Source organism: Lepidothrix coronata, unplaced genomic scaffold, assembly GCF_001604755.1.
Source record: "Lepidothrix coronata isolate B3197 unplaced genomic scaffold, Lepidothrix_coronata-1.0 Scaffold1, whole genome shotgun sequence".
Classification (NCBI taxonomy): Eukaryota; Metazoa; Chordata; class Aves; order Passeriformes; family Pipridae; genus Lepidothrix; species Lepidothrix coronata.
The window spans coordinates 6,073,209-6,092,525 of NW_016690181.1; the positions used below are offsets into that span (position 1 = coordinate 6,073,209).

The window sequence follows — 19,317 nt, forward strand, 5'->3', positions numbered from 1 at the left end:
TAATGGCTACACATGTACTGTAGCTGGAACTGTATCTGCAGACTGCTGATGACTCCAAGACTAGCATTGGTGTGCACAGAGGCTCCGCTCCTAGTTCTGAGGGACAAATAGGAAAAGAATGAAAGCACGGCCATTATATGAATTATTCATTCACACATTCATCCATCTTTGTATCACTGTTGATGATGGCTATTATTATTATTACTATTAATTTTTAAAAAGAAGTTTTGGTCCTGCTCAGACTGGCATGTTCTTGGATATTAATTTCTACTGGTGTTCTGCAGTGGTGATGACACTCTGCTGCAAAAGTGACTGACCTTTGAGCTTGAGTCCCCACATCAGCTTGTGGCAAACTATCAAATCAAAGAAAGTGAGGTGAGGTGCACATGAGCAGTAAGACGTGCTGAAGCAAGAAGGTTTCAAGGCAGCTTGCTGGTAAAATAACTAAGTGATCTCAGGTGACATGAGGTGTTGGCTAGACCTGAGCTGCACCCATGCACTATGCAGGGTGACTTCTCTTGACAGCTTTTGGGAACAGAGTGATGTACAAGTTTCTTGTGTTTTGCAAGAGCTCCTTTTGTCCAAACCTCACTATCTCTCATTTAAAAACAACATTTGTGAGTTCTCTAAAATAAACAGTCCAATGTTGTTTTAGAAACGTAAGTAGTCATGAAAAATCAGCAAGGACTAAGTGGAGGAACATAGAAGACAGTTAAAAAAACAGGATTAGGTTACCTGGAACAAGCAAAGTGAATGCAGCCAAAGAAAAACAAGCAATTTGGTCATCTGTGCCTGCAAGTCACAGATAAAAAAAATCCCTTTAGCACAGACTGTTCTAGAGTTTCTAAATTTTTTACTTTCTGGGGGTGCTTATCAGAGGGAAAGCTTTGGGGCACATGTGCTGACTGAACAGGGGCAGGCTGGGTTGGTTGGATGCAGAAGGGAGAAGGGTCTGGAGTAGAGCACAGGAAGAAGAGTATAGGACTGGAAAGGCAAAAGCAATTAGAGGGGGAGGCTAGAAGGCAGAAGGAAACAAAGACAAGGAAGTAGAGCTGAGGCCCTAGCCCAAAAGTATGATGAGAGGCCTGGTGGAGAATGAAGGCCAGGTAGGCTGTGAGGAGAGTGAGCTAGAAGCACTCTCCTTTTCCCTCTGTGTAAGCGGAGTATGTTAGTTAGAGGGGAATTCTGCTTGGCACCAAGCCTGTCTCTGGCCAGAGGCACCTGGAGCTGTGCAGACACTGTTTTCCTTCATGTGGCTCTTTTGCTTGACCAAGAATGAGCCTCTGAATTTCCAGAGCTCTCAACCTCCTTCCCAAGGGCTTCCCTTCCCCAGGAGCAGCCTGGGGCTGGACCTTGGCTCTTGTTCCCTGTCCTGCCATCCTGCACCTGGTATACTCACACCTCACAGCACTGCCCCGCTCCTTGTTGCCCACAGGTATGTCAAATAACCTCCATGTGAGAAGTGGGAAGGAGAAGGGTAAAGCTGAGATGGATGTGGGAGGAAACAAGGGAGGACAGCTGCAAACAGTGCATGCATGGAGAGGAAGGGGAGGGTGTCAGAAGGCATGGAAGTACAAAGTGTGGGTGTAATGGAAGGGATTTGAGAAGACCTGAAGCACCGTAGAGGAGTAAAAAGAGCCAAAAGGAATGTGGTGGATGAAAGAAAGCAGTGGAAAGAAGTGAGAGAAGCTGAACAGTTGAGCTTTACAAACTTCATAACCAATATCCATACCTCACAGGGCTTTGGAGTGCTTTGTTTCAGGTCTCTTGCTTGTCATATGTGCTCCCTTCACATTTGTCCTCTCCACCTTTCTAAGTGTAGTTATGGCTCCAGGCTACTCCAGAGTCCTTCCCCAGCTCCTCTTTGGAGTTTCATGCTTGTACCTGCAAACACAGGAGCATAAAGAGGGAAGCAGTGTGCAACACGGTGAACCAAATCCAGTATGGGGATCCAGGCTCTTGACATGGAAAAGGTTGCATTTTTCTGTGGGGGTGTGTGTGTGTGTGTGTGAATTGAAAAATATTTGATATCCCAGAACTTTGTTTAGAGGGAATTAAATTTCCTGCATTTCATTTCAAGAAGTAGAGAAGCAGAGTGAGGGTGAAATCAAGCAAAGAAGAGACACAATTTTGTTGCACACATTGCTGTTTGCAATGCAACTTCAACTCTGCCTCTGCCGGGCCCTCACCCACCGTCGCAGGCACACTGGAAACGAGTATGGAGGTCTCTTGGACAGAGTCCAATGTCTCCCTTTCTGTGGTAAAGCACAAGGCAAGGTGACACAAGCAAACAGGTGCAAGCTTGGCTTGGCTTCTGTTCAAGTGCTGAGCCTACATATAAGACACTAAAAGATATCTTGACTTTTCCCTTTCTATATAGATTCCTTCAGTGAGATGGCCTTGCTCACCTCCCCCAGTGACCAGGAGATCATACCACTAGGCTGTGGACAATTCCTGCAGCAAGGGATTACTATGGGCACATTGGCTAAATCTCTGTTGGCAAACCAAAAAAACCGTGCTCCATCTCTCAACATAGACCTTGCACTGTATCACGATATTGGCTATTCCAAGCTGCTCCAACAGGTAATCAATACAGCTACAGTCAACACACTCAGCATAAAGGCAGATAAATGTTGGATTTCCAATTTGTTGTCTGTAATTCTAATAACAGCACACCCAAAGAGAGTGCCTCAGGTCTATTTATTAGGCTCCTCACTTTTTGCCATGCCATTTCTAGGAGCTAATGCCAGCAACTCACAGTTAAGATTGTATTGGGAAGGGATATTTCTTTCGGCATTTCATTGTTGACTTCTTAGACATCTCAGTCTTATGACTACTGGAATTTTCTAGAAGAGCAGGGAGACACCACACCACCTGTGCAGCAACAAATGTTCTGAGCACTAAATAATAGTGAAAAAAAAGCAGTTCAGTGCATAAAGTGCTTTGTGGTTAAGTATAGGAGAGCATGCTGCACACAAAGAGATTGCAGTCTAAATGGGGAACTGTGCAAAAAAGAACAATTAGAAAAGGGGAGGGAGGATGGACAAAGTAAGTTACCAAATTTCATGGTGGGTGGGACAGACACATCTTGCTATTTTCAGCTTTTAAATCAAATTGGCATCCTGTGTTTAAAGACTATTCGGAACTACTGCAGGAACTTCAGTCCTGGAAAAAGAACCAGGAGATTTTCAATCTGGATAGGCTTCATGGCACATGGCTTTAGGGATATTAGAGGCTACAGGCTACACAGGCATCACAGCACATGAACAAGTGGCTGTGTCTAGCCCCACGTCACAGGAAGATGTCTTTTTTTCCCATGCAGGGAAGGGCTACCCTCACAATTTGCAGTCCAAAGGGAAATTTCAGGTCTGCACAGAGTGCAGGAGGATTTATCTGGAATTTAGCAAAACTAAAATCATGATCAGCTATAGCACTACCAGAGGCCTGAAAAACTGTAAAGACAATGAAAGGTTACGGTCCTGCATCCTGCCTAACCAATCATGTCCCAGGGGCAAGCCAGACTTCCCAAAGTCTTGCCCATGCCACACATAAAACGTTTAATGGAGTGGTATTGCTGTCAGCAGCATGAAGTAGTCACACAGTTTCTGACAGGAGACTCCTATGCAGCAGCCTTGCATACCATGTCCCAGGCTTTAGAATACTTGAGGCTGGGTTTGTTCCTGCCGATTTCCCCAATAAATGTTATACACACACACTGCTGTTGTGTCAGAGCATCTTTCATGACAGAAAGCCCTTTGCATGTTTATTTCTACCTCTCCTGAATTTAGCCAAAATTCTCAGAGAGGCCATTTTGGGCTATCTCATTCAAGAGATAAATCTGTTTCGTGCTGCAGGTAAATCCAGTCTGCTTCCCCTCTTCTGTTTTGTATAAAACCTTGCAGCACTTATGTCTTGCTTGCACCGGTACAGGGGGAAAGATGGAGATAGAGGGCAACATGATCTTCTGACCTGCATGACAGGGCTTTTCCTGCCTTTTTAAAATGAGGTGAAGGGGCTTGAAGGCTGAATCATCAAAGTTAAACAATGGTGGCTGTAGGCCTGGCTCTTACATGCCTAGTTACTCAAGAAGGTGCTTCCTGGGACACATCAGCTTGTCACTATGGAGTAATCCTGTACCTTCTCTCTTTGTGCTGTAGGGACAGTGCTGGTACTTTCTTTACTGCCTGGCTTTTCCCCTCCCCTCCCCACCAAAGAAAGGAAAGGGAAGCAGGGAATAATCTGGGGAGTGGGGTGAGACACACCCTCTGCAACCCTGTCCCTTATTTCAGTGCAGTCTGTAGGGACTGGTGGAAGACCCCAGTGTATGCTGGCTAGGCACAGCCTACAGTGAGTGAAGGTCTGACTGCATTGCCCTCACAGCTGGAGGAGAAGGTTTGCAGAAGGAGGTGAGCTAGCAGGGCAGGCAGAATGAGGGTTGCCTCCCCATTTCTGATATTTCTCAGGACAATCCTGATCAGTCCTCTTTTGTCAAATTCATCCTTGTCTGAACTCCACTGCAGTCACTGGAATTACAGGTGATGAGCTGCACATTTTGACTCATATACTGGAAAGTTGTAGACTGACTCCCAGTACACCTGACTCCATTTTGGATTGAGAAGATAGGACCCTTAAAAAGCCAATAAACCAAATATTTATTGTGACATGCTCAGACAGAAAAACTTCTGCTCATCTCGTATTTTCTTTTATCCATTGCATTGGGAAATCTGTTTGAAAACAAGACTTCACAGTAGTCTTTAGCAGTTCCTAGTTCCTCTAATTCATCAGAGTACTGACAGACATTGGAGACCATAGCAGGGCTGGGTGCATTCCCAAGGGTCCTGGCTCCCTGTTCAGTGCTTAGCCCCATTTCTCTTCCCTCTACACTGGTTGTCCTTTGGTGAAATTACCCAAGCCCCGAAAGAGCGCTGTAGGGCAGGAAGAGACAGCAGAAGCTGGGGAACTTACCGTGGTGAGGATGGGTTCAGCTACACCAGTCTAGGAGATGCAGGTGGATGTAAGGTTTGCTTAGAAATAAATATTCTGTGTGTAAATATCCTTATTAGCCATTAGTCTCTTGTACTGTCTCACCTAGTGAAGGAATTAAAAATGTTTGGCAGCTGAACGCATTTGCTACAAAACCTTAAAAAAAACAACAAAGCATCCTCAGAGCCAGCTCGAGCCTGTGACTGTTGCTAACATCCTCCCGGCTTTGGCATTACCACTGTAATTCCTTTCAGTGGAGTTTGGGAGCAGAATTAGGCTCTCTGACTCTCCTCTTACCAGAGCTCCCTGCATCAGCAGGAGAGAGGTGCAGAGACACCCCTGATGCATTTTAGGGCCCTGCCACTCCTCCCCATCTCTCTGTTCCCCTGCTCACAAGCCCCCCAGCCAAGCTCCCCCGTCACTACCCGTGTGTTCTCCAGCGGCATTAACTTATGCACACACCATTCACCAATTGTTCAGCATTTTTGTCAATGAAGGCACATTTTATGAATTAGAAGAGCACATGCCCCCTTGTGGCTTGACTTCGCTCCCTGCTCCACGCCGCCAGCCCCTTCCGCACCCCAGCGGGGGGAATCCGGCGCGGGGGGAATCCGGCGCGGGGAGGCTTCGCTCAAACCCGCACGAGTTAAAAATAGCCCACGGCACTCGAAGAGATGGCCGAGGTGTTTGAAGGATGAGCTGGAGGGACATCACGCACAGAACCACCCCCCCCCAAAAAAAAAAAAAGGCAGTAGCTTGAGGAGTAGAGGGATATTTATTTCTACAGGGTTTTAAGAAGGGTTTAGCTAATTGAATTGAACTGAAAAGGAAGACAGCTGACATATATGCTGAATGCAGTCCCCTGTTCATCCATGGAGCAGGTACAGCACAGCAAATGGCTTCTGCCTGACCTATATGGCTCAGACACTCGCTAGAGAGCGTGAGTGGAGCTGATTCTTCACAGCCTTTTCTCTCCTCACCCCTTCCAGTCCCTAAAACAGGATTTTCTGGGGTTGACAATGGTAGCAGTTTAATTACAAGAACCAGGTTTTACTGAGCACTGAAATGAACCCCATGACCTAATCCACAGATCCTGAGAGGATCCGGGTACAACACTTTGATTTGGGAAACACAAGATTAAAGACCAGAGGAGAAGAAGCAAGACTGATAGTGCACAAGCCACCTATGGACCTCATTTACAATCAGGGTCACATCCTGCAGTTGTTATTCCTGGCAAAACTCAACGAGACAGAAACCAGAACAAAACTCCAAAAGCCAGCAAGAGGCTTGGCATCACAGGTTGTGGGATTGCCACCTCTGGGATTGTGGCTTGGGTTAGGAACCAGGAATGCCAGGGATCTGATTCCAGCTATCATATCACTCCTTTCCTAGGCAAGTCTCTGTAAAATGAGTATTTAGTTCTCCACCTCCTGGGGGCTATGTGGCTGAATTATTGATGGTAGAAGGTGAAAAGCAATAAACAAGAAATCAACCAAATTGCTAGCATGAGGGAAGAACAGGTATTAATATAATTACAAAAAAAAAAATAAAATCATTGTTCCTGCAAACGTGGGAAGGAGTGCTGTCTCATGGTTACTGGAGACAGGGAGAGGCAGGACTCCCGGACTGCAATGCCAGCTTGGGTGCAGCAGCTTGTTAGGCTCGAGCTAAGCACTCAGGTCAGTTTGGTCTTTACTTGCAGTTGCACATTCTTTGGTCATGGATTTCCTTGTTATTTTGGGGGCAGCATCTTGCGCTGTGGTGCTCATGGGCAGTACTGTAAAGAGATAGGATGCTACACATAAACACACACACACTTCTGCACGTGTACATTTGTGACCGCTTCCACCATAACTGTCTGTCTACATCATTAAAAACATTCTGGGGTTGATATCTTACCTTCTAATCCATACACACAAAGACCTTGATCATGATTAGGGCCTCTAAGAATGGACATAATAAGAGTTTAAAAATACAAACATTAGTGGGTGTTATGAGTGACCTTTGTTTCCTCTGCCTTAGACAGAAAGCCTTGTTTTTCAGTAAGCCTTACACAGTCTTATTTAGCTTGCGGGATTTTTTACTTCATGTGACTGTCAGTTTAAAATACTTGGGTGGAATATTTAACTCGAATGCTTTCCACCTTCTCCTCTTATTCTTTGCATGAAGCAACACAGGTTTCTTCTACTGAGTGAGCAGAGTGTCTCTAATATAAATGGTGGCAGATAATGTGGAATTGCTGTGTATTCTCCTTCACAGATCTTGGTTCAAAATATTCAGTCTAGCCAAGAAAGCCCCTTCATACATGGGGAGAGCTAGAGCCATTAAACTAGATCCTCTCTCTTTCCTCCTCAGAAAGGCAGAAGCAAGAAGCTTGCTATCTTTCTTGGGGCCAGGGTCCAGCTCCACTGGCTCCCAAAAAGAGAAGGGTAGGCAACACTTGGATAAAAAGTTGTAACCACTACCTTTTCTCAGGAACAAATTACCAGGACTGCAACCCAAATTTCACTGATATGCTTTTCAAAGGTGAAACACACATGCTTCTGCTCAAGAGAAGGCAAAGACGTTTTTGTCTTCCTAGATTTGGAGCTCCTGTTAGAGAAGTCTGAAGGGTTAGTCCAGTTAGCAAAAATATCCCCAGGATACAATATAGCCCAAAATATCTTTGGTTCTCCATGCTACAAAGAGGTAACTCCACTAAGATCCTTGTGTCATGCCCACCCAGTCCCCATCAGACTGACCTGATGCAATAGGAGCTAGGGGTGCTCACGGCGAACCCCGAAGGGCAGTGGAAGCCTCCACCATCACTTGTTGTTCGCTGGGGAGAGGTCTAGTCCTGCTGCCGTTGGCCACCACCACTTCCCAGTGCAGTTCAGAGGGTGCTTGTTCTTCCTCACCACATTTGCTCTGGTGTGGAATAGGGACTTGGTCCCCTCTTTGTCTCACCTGGGATGGCTGAGATGAGAGTCCTTGCCTCCTCATGCTGGGGGGAGCTCTGAAGAGGAAGTTTGTTTTCCCCTCCCCATGTCTCTGGCACACCTGGTAGTGCTTGAGGGGGTGAAGCTCTTCAGGTCTTTGCATTGATGCAGCCTTAAACAGGAAGTGGGAGGAAGATGGCTGGTGATGGGCTGCAGACCTCTTTGTACTGACGTTATTTCTGCATGATAGAAATTATGAATCCAGGTGGTTCATTCATTTTGGACCCAGCATTGGACGAGTGGATGGTAAGAAAGTGCCGCATAAACTGGGCAAGGGTACAGATACAGAGGATAAAACTATCCTATCTGTTAACCCTGGTGTAAACCCCAGTGGGGTTGGAGCAGTCATATTGCCAGAGGTACTTCAGCCCACTGACAGACACAGCTGTATTTTGTATTTTACCTCCCCTCCTTTTCAGCATCTTGTCACAGTGGGGATGTGACTGTCGGAGTCAGGCAGGGCAGGCAGTCTGCCACAGCTTGGGAATGGAGGTGGGCAGGGGCACCGAAAGTCGGAGCCAGTGGTGGGGGAGTGGGCTGCAGCGAGGGGGCTGCGACGCGGAGCATTTCCTGCCCCACTGCCGGGTAACTACATTTACCTTGGGGATGCCCGGGTTTGTAACGGGGTTGTTTGGAGCTTATTCGCCCCCCAGCACGTAGGACTTATGTGCCTGTATTTAAAAATAGACTCGAGCTCGGCAGGCCCCCGGTGCTGGGGAGGAGGGCAGAGGCTGAGGCCGCCCCAGCCCGCGTGGTGCCGCAGGGGCGCGGAGGGGAGCGTGCCGCTGATGTAACCGCGTGTGTCCCGGGGATGGGTGGGATGTGCTCTAGCACCGTACTGGTTCTGTGTGCGGGGCTCACGTGGAGCCACTCCCGCAAGGTGGTGGTGTGGGGGTGCGTGGGGCATGAGGAGGCGGGGGGGCTGCCAGCGAGGCCAGCCCGGCTCTGCCTCCCCCGGAGGGAGCACGGGGCGGGAGTACGGCTAAGCTGCACTGAATCCCCTTTAAAAATCTGCAGTTCGGTGCCTTACTGGGTTTTATTTCTCTCTCCTGTTCCTCTCTCGCCCTGGAGTTCTGTAGTAGCCCTGAATTAGCATGTCACGTGTATGGCATGTGGAAATGAATCAGGGGCATGTGAGGAGGAGGAGGACGCCTGTGTCTGTGTTTGCATCCAAGGATCTCCTCTCACTCTGTGTTTGCGTAGGTGTCTAGCTCCCTTCTCCCCCCTCCCATCCCTGCCTGCCTCTCTCTCCCTGCCTCCCTCTCATCCCTCCATCTGGCCAGCCCAGCTCTCCCTGCCAGCTCAAGCAATACCTCAAGCAGAAACTGCAGCTTATTCCCTGCACCCCGTTAGAAAAATAGGGTGGCCTTAGGCTCTGGACATGTACTCAAGGGAGAGCATGCACACACACACTCCCAAATGAGAGCTCCCTTTCCCGCTCTCCCCCTTCCCTGGATTTTTGCTCCTTAGTCAGCTCCTCAAGCCCTGCAGACTGCACCAAGGGCAAGCTTATTAACGCTAACAACAACAGAACACAGCCACAAACGGAGCCCCAGAGCTGCCTCTGTTAGTGGGTAGGTTGCCTTCACCCCCTTTTAGGGAACTGCCACCAGCACGTCTGCACATAAAACCAGGCATGAATCAAATCCACCCACGGGCAGGGGTGGGAAAATGTCCCCCATGGGGCACAGGAAGCAGGCAGGACCCCCAGGGAGAGGGGCCAGGCACGGTGTGGGAAGCAAAGGCTCAGTGAGAGCCGAGGGGGCTGTAGAGAAGGCACTGAGACCCTCTTGGGGTGTTTCCACACACTTGTCATGGTTCTGCCTGCCTGCTGCAGCCAAGGTCAGAGCTTGCCACCCTAGAACAGCGATGATGCTGGGGAAGGGATGGGGAGCACACCCTGAACCCAGTCCCCTGTGGCAATAGGCCACATAAGCCCAGAGTTCCCCAGTCCCAGTTATGACTCTTGCTGGACAAGTTGCCCCCTCCCCATGGGTCAAACTCCAGTACTGCTCTTTTTTTAGATGTTCCTGCTGTACTGAGTGAGATGGGCTGTTTCTGCACTCCCCAAAACCCACTTCCCAAGAGGCAAGTTTTGCTCTGACCAGCTCCCAAGTACTCCCTGATCCCAGGCAAAGGTTGACCCAATATGATTTAATTCAAAGCCCCCATCCTATCCAGGAAATAGCTACCTGACACATCCCTCCTCAAATCTCTCTCAAAACAATTTTTGATGTTTCCGGTTTCCATTCCCTGACAAGCACCTGACACAGCTCCCCTGGTCCACCTGCACCCTGCTCCTCTCCACCTTGCATGCCATGGTCCCCACTTTGCATACAGCCTTTGGTTCATTCCCTCCCCTCCTTGACTTCCAGGCTTTCACCTGCCCTCCTCGCCTTGCCCGGGGCCCCCGTGCCCTGCCCTGCCCCATGGCCTGCCCCATCCTGTTTCCCCGGGGGGTGGAGGCTGCTGCTGCTGCTGCTGCTGCTGCTGGCAAGGTGCAGCCTAGTGTGGCGAGAGGCTATAAATAGCTCAGTAAGCTCCACTCTCATTGACACCGTTTGGACAGAGGATGGAAAAATAAACAAAGGAAACTCCAGGCTCTAAGCAGCAGATACATTCCTTGTGCTAAATAATTACAGATTTTCCTCCAAGGTGTGTGGGTAATATACAGATTGGTATTGGGAGATGGCAGGGGGAGCAGGAATCAAAACAAATTATACACACCCAGTGCATGTCAATATTTTGGTCTCTCTCATTCTGCCCTGTAGTAGTTAAGCACACGCAGATTGCCTATATTTAGAAAAGGGTATATTTTTAAATACTCCGAGATGGAGATTGTTTCCATTAATAATGATGGAGCACATTGGAGGAGGCAGACCTGGCGAGGAGCTGTCCAGTGTTGCTTTAGTGACATATAGAGGTCTGAGAGATAAAGGACAGGACAGGAGCAGAACAAATATTTTGAAATCAAGCAGTGATTACCCTGAAGTTTGCAGTTGTGTTGCTATTTTTACACAGGGGGCTGTTTGCACTGGGAGATTATTCACAGTTCCCTGGTGCAGAGACTCAGGCAGTGGGAGAAGAATTATATTATCAGGGGTTTATTTTATTTTGTACCTTTTTTTTTTTTTTTAATTGAGGACAGAACATACACTGCAGCAGAAAGGTTCAGCTTAGAATGGCTGAAAGAAGGGACGGACACAGAAAAAAAGTAGCATTTATTACTCAATTCTGGGATGCTAACTCAGCCTGGCTTAGGAAGGGCAGTGTCTGCATTTTAACAAAATACTTTTTCCCCCCCCCTCCATCCTGTCATTCCCAAAATAGCCTCTCACAATCTCAGTATTCCTACAGGGATATTAATAGTGAATTTTCATTTATGTTATGGGAGGAGGTAAACAACCGAATAAGATCTGCACCATAACATGTGAGGAGCTAGACATGCTGGGTATTAAGAGACTGCCCAAGGAGCTTAATATGTGAAAAGAAAAAGTAAATAATAAATATAAAAGGAAAAAACCCTTTGCACTTACTTATAGCTGGGTAAATGAAAGTTGAGTGATTCACCCAAGGCTATAGAGGTAGTGTGTGGCATTGCTGGGACATAAAGCTAGTTTTTCCATCTTAGGGCAACACCCTTCATATGATCAAGCAGATGCTTCATTTTTTTTCTCCTAGATGTTTCTGCTTGGCTATTTCCCAGGCAGGATGGTTTACAGAAGCAGAAATCCCAGTAATTTTCCTATTACTCTCTCATGAAGGGACACCTGTCAGTCAGAGCTGCCTTCCCCATCTGCTGTCCAGCATGGTGGGGGGGAGACAGCCCCAGCAGCCCTCCCGACTGTAACCCTTCCATGTTGCGGTCACTCCCGTGCTCAGTCTGGCTGTAGCTCCAGCAGCCCGGTGAGTGGGCACACAGGGCCTGGGATGGCAGATGCCTGCGGTCATGCTGGTACCACCCAGCCCTGGTGCTGGTAGGGCTGCCTGGTGGGGTATCTCTCTATGCCCTGCTGAGCTGAGTCAGCCCTAGCACAAAGCTCTCTCACTCCTGAGGAGGAGAGGGCAGAGAAGGCTCTAGTGTAGCTGTTCGGACACCTGGTGTGGGGAGCTTTAGCTCTTCCCCTGGAGGGCTGTCCCCGTGACACTGGGGAAATCCATTCCTGAAGGGCCATGACCTGTCTCCCAACCCCACCTCCTGGTCAGAGTTCAGCCCCTCTCCCCAGCCACAACAGGTAGGGAAAGTCATCTTCCTCTGTGGCCTCCTAGGAGGAAGTTGGTCTTCACCAGCTATGGCAGTTACCTAATTATTGGATATGCTCATGCAAATGCACCCCAGTCTCCCAGGAAAACCCATTCAGGCACCAAGTTTTTCCCAAACTTTTGTGCAGAGAGAACAGACATGGCCTGACAGGTAGAAAAGCATTGGGAACAGATGCTCCTCAGGCTTTCTCTTGCTTCTGTCATGGCCTGGCCTGGGTAAGTCATGCTACCTCACCCAGCAGGAGTAGCTCGGTTAGTCACAAGGTGAGATACATCAATGACTTGTAAATGGTTCTGAACTCTCGGAGTAAATGAAAATTAGGTGATGGAAGATGCTGGAAAGTTTGGGAATGTGGGAGAGCTCCCAATCAGAGTCTTTTTTAACCTGTCCTGCACATACACGTGCCACACCGCTGGGAAAGGACAAAGCCCTTCTCCTTCCCCAGCTAGTCTGCACCAACTTCAGGGTGCAACTCAAGCTGTCATCTCACTGATGAGGACCATGGTGGTTTTTTTGCTTTTGTTATTTTTCATCTTGGAGTGTTCAGCCCACATATTTGAGCTTTTCCCTCACAACTTTCTTACAAACAGATATAGTGAGAGGCAACAAACTGAGCTGCCTCCTTTCTCCAGAAGGAGAGGGATGGATAGAGGTGGGCATTTCAGACTAAGCCTACTACACTTGTTGAAAAAACTTCCCTTTAAATATATGTGTGGAGTTCAAATCTATCTTCAGCTAAACCTTTGAATGAAAAATAAGTTGACAGCCTCATTCCACCCATCTGATGCACAGGCAGCACACCCCACATGGATGAGCTGGGGATTTGGGGGAGAAGCAGTGGAGGGATTCCCATTAAGGAAACCCCGCTCACTGTCTGCTTGGGTAAGATGCGGGGGAAGGCTCCTCTGCTTCCCAGCGATATGAACATGAGATCAGTTGCCTCATGGTTGCATAACTCCCTCACTCATTTGGGAATTCATGCGTTATTCCCATTTAGAGCCACTAAGAAGAGACTTGATCTTTTGGGGGATGGGGCTGAGAAGTGCAGCTGAGCCATGTAGTTGGACTGTGTTCCCAACCATCCATCTGGCACTTCATGGAAACTCTTCTCTCTTCCAGGTTTCCTCTTCTAGGGAAATGGCTGCTTCACCTGAGCCTGGGGGTGGGAGTGAGTTAGCAAGTGTGCTGTGTGAGCCACCCTGGGAAATGGGGCCACAACACAGGAACTGAATGGATTTGACCTTTTAGCACAACATGGCTGCAATGTCAGCACGCTGGTAAAGAGTAGAAGACCAGCGTAGAAGACCAGCTATTTCTGGAAAACTAATCTTGCCCTTCCAACCTCCCTCTAGTCTGCTCCTTGGCAACAGAGGGTGGGTGAGATGGACCTGGTTTTAGAGTATGGCAGTTTATCAACATTTGCAGTTGTGCTACATTTGTATCTACACAATCAGAGCTTTGGAAGTACACTAATTTACTACAAGCTCTCTTCCCAAACCAAAATAGGCTCTTGCCTCCTCTTTATGTTTTAGTTGTGATGGCTCATCAAGCTAATGGTGGTGCAGACTGCTCTAAGGGAGTTGTCACAGAGTGGCAGAGCTGGAAGGCACCTGTATTGCTTTATCTAATCTATCCGTCTAGCTGGAGCAGAGTCAACCATAACCAACGTCATTCTAGACAGATGCCAATTCAACCTTTTTAAAGGCTTTGCCAATATCCATTACCCCACAATCTCCTTTTCACAGAGGACCTCCTTGTGCTGCAGGGAGCAAGTGTAATGGTTCAGCACTGGCCACACTCATGTCCTCAAATGGAGAATCTGGTTGGGCCTGGCCAAGGTCCATGGTCACACCACATAAAGTGGACTTCCATGCATTGGATTGTTAATCCTGGCAGGCAACAACCAGCTTCCATGTTAGCCCAGATTCATTAAAGCAAGTGTAGGTTGAACCTGCACCGCAGAGCTGTTAGTGTTGTGGGCAATATAACTATGAGAGGAAAAGACACAGGTACCTACATTACTTCTTTTGAAAACTCTCTTGGAATCATGAAAACAAAATGGGGGTGTAAAGGCGCCGAAGAGAAATACAGTTATGGAAGACAGCTTCAAGGAAGACTTGCAATAGAGCGTTGAGGTATAGGATGACTCTTAGCAAGCACCAGGACTAAGATTTCTATTGGCCTTGATGACAATAAGCCTCTAGCTGACAATGCAGGCTGCTGTCATGCTCTGATATAGCTACAGGGACAGTGGCACCATGCCAGCTGGGTGTTTTATTCATACTTTGCTACTTCTATAAAGATAGGCTCAAGTGACTCATATGTCACTGACCACATACCACACATTTAAAGTAATTGTCATGGATTTGATTTCTGGGGGTTAGGTTGTTGTTGTTTTCTTTCTTCCTTTTTTTTTTTTTAATATTAATTCCGTTCCCTCTACTCTCATCAATTTAATTACAGCTATGTAATCTGTAGATCTGTAAGGCTCTAGCATGAGGTCTCTGGCTATCAAGTTTCCATATTCACAATTAGCAAATGGAGACAAGAAGAGCAGCACTGGAAGAAAGGGTTTTAATTTAAGATCCTTAAGAGGATCTGTGATCCTGTTGTCTCATCACTAATAGGAGGGACATGGATGAGGAAGGTTTTAGGTTTCAAGCCCAAGTTTCAGGACACTTAAATCAGTATGAAAACCAGACTTTGTTGGACTTTCTAGAGGTAGAAAAATGGTAAGAATTAGGAGCATTTTAAGCCACCTTCTGTAGTGTTCAAGAAACATTGAAAAACAGTGATGTCTTGTTGATCTTAACTGAGAAGTTCTCATTTCCCGTCAAATGTCACTGAACACTGACCTTTGAGCAACACAAGCCTGAAATTACTGAAATTAATTTCTTCACATTCTGATTATCAGCAAATGTTTTCTCCCTCTTTTCTCACCCCTATCATGTCATAATACCATCACAGACATCTCTCTTGAACTTTGCACTTGCTCCTAGACAGATCCTCACAGAGGGCAAGGGCCTTAGGCACAGACAAGTGGAAGACAAGAGCCTCAGAAAAATACAGCATGTCACCTATGGCGCTTCCCCCAGTACTTCTACACTGCACTGATGTGTGGAGAGTGCAAGCACATTAAATACAGGGCATACTGATTAGCAACTTCACCCAGAAACTTGCTGACATGCTTTTGAGTTCAGTATTGGTCTATCATACTTTCCATGCCATGTATGAAATGGTATGTCTCATACCACACTCCTGCAATGGTAGCTAAGGCATGTTCAACATAGTGTTGTGTCATTTTAGGATGAACTCAAAGTATAGATTCAGAATGGTACCAACCCAGAATTAAGAACAGTAGAGGTGGCGTTTTGGGAAAAGATTTCAATTAAGCGATTGGATACAGCTCATGAACATTTTCCATTTCTAGAACAGATATGCAGACATGAGGAATTCCCTACCATAAATCCCTTCTTCTCCCCTTTCTTTTGAGTGAAATTTTTTTTCATAATTTTGTCAAAGGGCAGTAGAGTGAAAGGTAGTAAATATTTTACACTTATTTCTCAAGGAAAACACTGTACCTGTTAAAACATACCAATCTCCAAGGATCTTGCCTCTGTCACAGGATTTTCACTGCCATCTCAGATGCTATGGAGCATCTTGCTCATGTCCTGTGCTGTACCACAGCAACAAGTTGTCAGGGAAAGAGAGAGCTGATGTCTACACACCTCCCTTGCAGACAACCAGTCAGGCACCCCAAGATGGTAGTTGTGTCCAGTCAGACCTGAAAGTAAAAAATGAGAGAATTCAAAATTTGCAGCTATGGTGAGAAGGGCAAGCATATATAGGTGACGCTATGCTTTAATTATCACATTGGAAAAATTCTACATTGTTCCAAACTGTTCTTGCTGCAGCCACAACTGAGACCTTCTGTGGGCTGTATCCCTGTGCAGGTGGTCTCATGGTGAGACTTTGAATTGCCCACAGATGCAGGGAAAAAAGAAATGGAATAAGAGCATGTGGTACATCGGGAAAAACATCAGACCTTCTCACTGTGCTTAAACATGGGACAGATGCAGTACCTGAAGCAAGTAATTTCTGTGTAATTCCCCCCTCAGTGATGATGTTCCATTATAGAAATTAAGGATAATGCAGATAGCCAGAAGCATGAATCTCCTAGTCCAGCATTGTAAATGGCAGTCTCCTAAAAACGCAGGTGAAGGTCTGGAGGCTTGCAGCTTACATGTCCCTCCACCCTAATGTGGTACCAAAGATGATTAGAAGATGGAGGATGCTGTTGCATGTTTGATACTGCAGTGGTTTGGCACTGCGGGGTTGGGAAAAGAAGGAAACCTGACTTGAAGGTTAAAGTCAAAACTGAGAATCCCACCTCCTAATTTCTTTTCCAGGAATTGTCTGTTAGGTGGCTTTACACAAGTCCCCCCTGTGGTTCACTGCCCCTCCTTTTATAAGAGGGTTAGTTACTCTGGCTGTCTCCTAGGTGGGTGTACCTGAGACTGAGTGAAGCAGTGGCTGCAAAGGGCTTTAGGAACCTTAGTTAAGGCATGAGGGTAGCAAAATATTAACTGTTTGGTAGTAGACATGCAATAGACTCCCTTCTGGATATTTACCAGGAAAGCAAAGGGGAAAATGACTCCTAGAGCTTCTCCCTGTTGTTTTCCTTTAGACTTCTGCTGCCTGTATCTTGTTTCTGCTTCACAAGGGAAATTTCTTCAGATCTGTCATACAGGCAGAAAACTCCTGGACCAGGATTGTGGGGGGTTTTTTTGGGTGGAGACAACTGCAGATAGGTACTAAGCCTGTACATTTTAATCTCCCTATCTGGCTAAATTGAATACATATATAGCACACAAAATGTGCTGCAAAGTAGAAACTAGAAGGCTGGCTTTGTTGGGTAGGAGAGAGTTAATCCCTATGGGGTGCTCATGTACGTCAGAGCAGGTTCCTGTCTGTGCAGTGCTCAGCTAGGATTGAGAGCTTTTGTTCCTTGTTGTTTTTCATGATTTCTTTGCATTTAATAGTGTTTGGATTTTTAAAAATACATTTTAAAGAGCATTTCAAGCTGGCAAATCGGGGGGGGGGGGGGGGGCAGTCTGAGAACCCTGTACACTGCAGTCCCTAAGATATTAACGAACATCACAGACACAGGCAGGACAATTCCCCACCATGGCCATGGCTTGCCTTTAGTGCCTGTGCCACACCCTGCAGGGGCAAGGTTCCAGTTCATCTCCCATCACCTTCCAGGAGTCTGAGCAGGGACTAACAAATGGTGGTGGGACTAGGGGTGGTGATGCTTGCACCACCTCTCCAGCTCTGTCGTCCCTGTAGATCTTCAAACAGGGAGCTGTTACCTGTCTCAGCGGGACTGTGACCATCAGATGAGAAACCCCAATGTTTCACTCCCAGGTTCTGAGTCAAGCCCAGCTCTAAGCGTGACTCTCCTGTTTGATTTTTGACTGAATTTGAAACAGTTTGGAAGAAAGTGGTGTCATTGTTCTCCGAGCATGAATCCAGCCCGAAAGGTTTGAAACTGACAGAGCCTGAGGTGATTTCTGTTCTGAATTACAGACGTTTCAGGACAGATGCAGTGCTGGATAACAATGTCTCTGCCCCCTCCAGAGGCAGGAAAGGTGAGCAGGGAACTCCCTGCCAGTGGGCTGTCCCCTGGGCTCTGGGAAGAGAGGCTGCTGTGAGATGCTGGAGGGCACGCAGAGGTGAGGGACTGAGCTGGTAAAGGAGCTGGGGAGGGTCAGCTTGAAAGCAACGATCGTGACATTCGTGAAATATATAAAGATTAGCCCAGCTGTGACTAAAGTTTTGGTCAAAAAAACAACCTACAGTGAAAGAAGATGGAATCGCAAACCGCAGCCCAAAGGGCGGATCAGCGTGAGGCTGCACAAAGGAGCGTTCCGTGGGCTGGTGGGATCGCCCGGAGAAACCTCCCGACAGGCAAACCCTTCCCTTACAGAATCTAGAGCTGAAGTGGGTAAACCCTCAGAAATGCAGGGCTGGGCACCACCTGCCCAGGAGGGGATCGCCGGTAACACCGCTCCGCCCCCGTGTTTCCACTCCCGGCACCCGCATCCCTCGGGTTTCAGACTGTGTGGGCGGAAGGGAAGGTTCCCCCTCAGCCCCCGGGGCGTTGCGGTGCCAGCGGGGGAGCCGGGCCGCCCCCGGGGCCGTTCTCCGGGCGGGGAGGCGGGAACGAGCGGGAGGTTTCGCCGCAGCCGGAGCTGTCCCCGGGGCCGGGGGTTTCCAGCGGGGCCACCAGGGAAGTGCGGGCGGCCCCGCGCAGAGGGGCGCTCAGAAACACCCCCGCAAAGCCTGCTGCTCCTACAGCGCTGCCACGGGGGCTTCCACCGCCAAAAAGGCCACAACTCCCCAGCCGCCCCTCACCCCGTCCCAACAGACGAACCCGGGCCGAGGCCGCACCTCGGGCAGGGAGGGGAGCGCGGGCGGCGCCGCTCTCCGGAGGCAGCGCCCTCCCGGCTGCGCTGTGGGCCCGGGTGAGGACCCCTGGGTGGCCGCAGGGGTGACACCGCCGGGCCCGGGGCCGCGCTCCGTGCGGGGGCAGAGCGCGGCGGGGGAGCCCCGACGGGAGCCCCGGTCCCGCGGCGGCGGCGGGCACTGCCCCGCCCGGCCGGCCCGGCCCGTGCAAGCCGGGCTGCGGCTGCCACCTGCCGGCAGAGAGGGGAAATGCGCCTCCCGCCGCCCCCGACCCTTCCCGGGCTCCCCTCGCCGCCCCGGACCCTGCCCAGGGTTCCCCCGCCCCCGCCGGGGCCGCCGAGCTGCGGCGGGAGCAGCTTTTGTGTCTGGCGGCGAAAGGTGCCGGCTCCAACCCCTCCCTGGACGGGGACAGACCGGGACATCCGTGGCACGGACACCCCTTTCCCCTCCCAGCATGAAAGGCTCCTGCCCAAGACGTGAGTCATCACGAAACTGGGGGTACTGAAGAATCGGCATTACCCTTGCCGAGTTGCCCAGTGTCCACGGCACACACACGCCCCACTGGCAAAGCCTGTCCGGGAAAGGAATATAGAAGACAGAGAGGTGCCATGAATCAGCAGTGAG

The 19,317-nt window shown here is 48.6% G+C and overlaps 1 long non-coding RNA gene across 1 annotated transcript; it reads right to left on the bottom strand.

Annotated features, from left to right (window-relative positions):
- Nucleotides 1–735: 735 nt before the first annotated feature.
- LOC108496749 lies at nucleotides 736–15,990 on the bottom strand. The gene is made up of 3 exons (XR_001874575.1): nucleotides 15,821–15,990; nucleotides 1,733–1,884; nucleotides 736–792 (listed from the first exon to the last, which is right to left on the bottom strand). It is a non-coding gene; the product is annotated as an uncharacterized LOC108496749 (long non-coding RNA).
- Nucleotides 15,991–19,317: the final 3,327 nt, after the last annotated feature.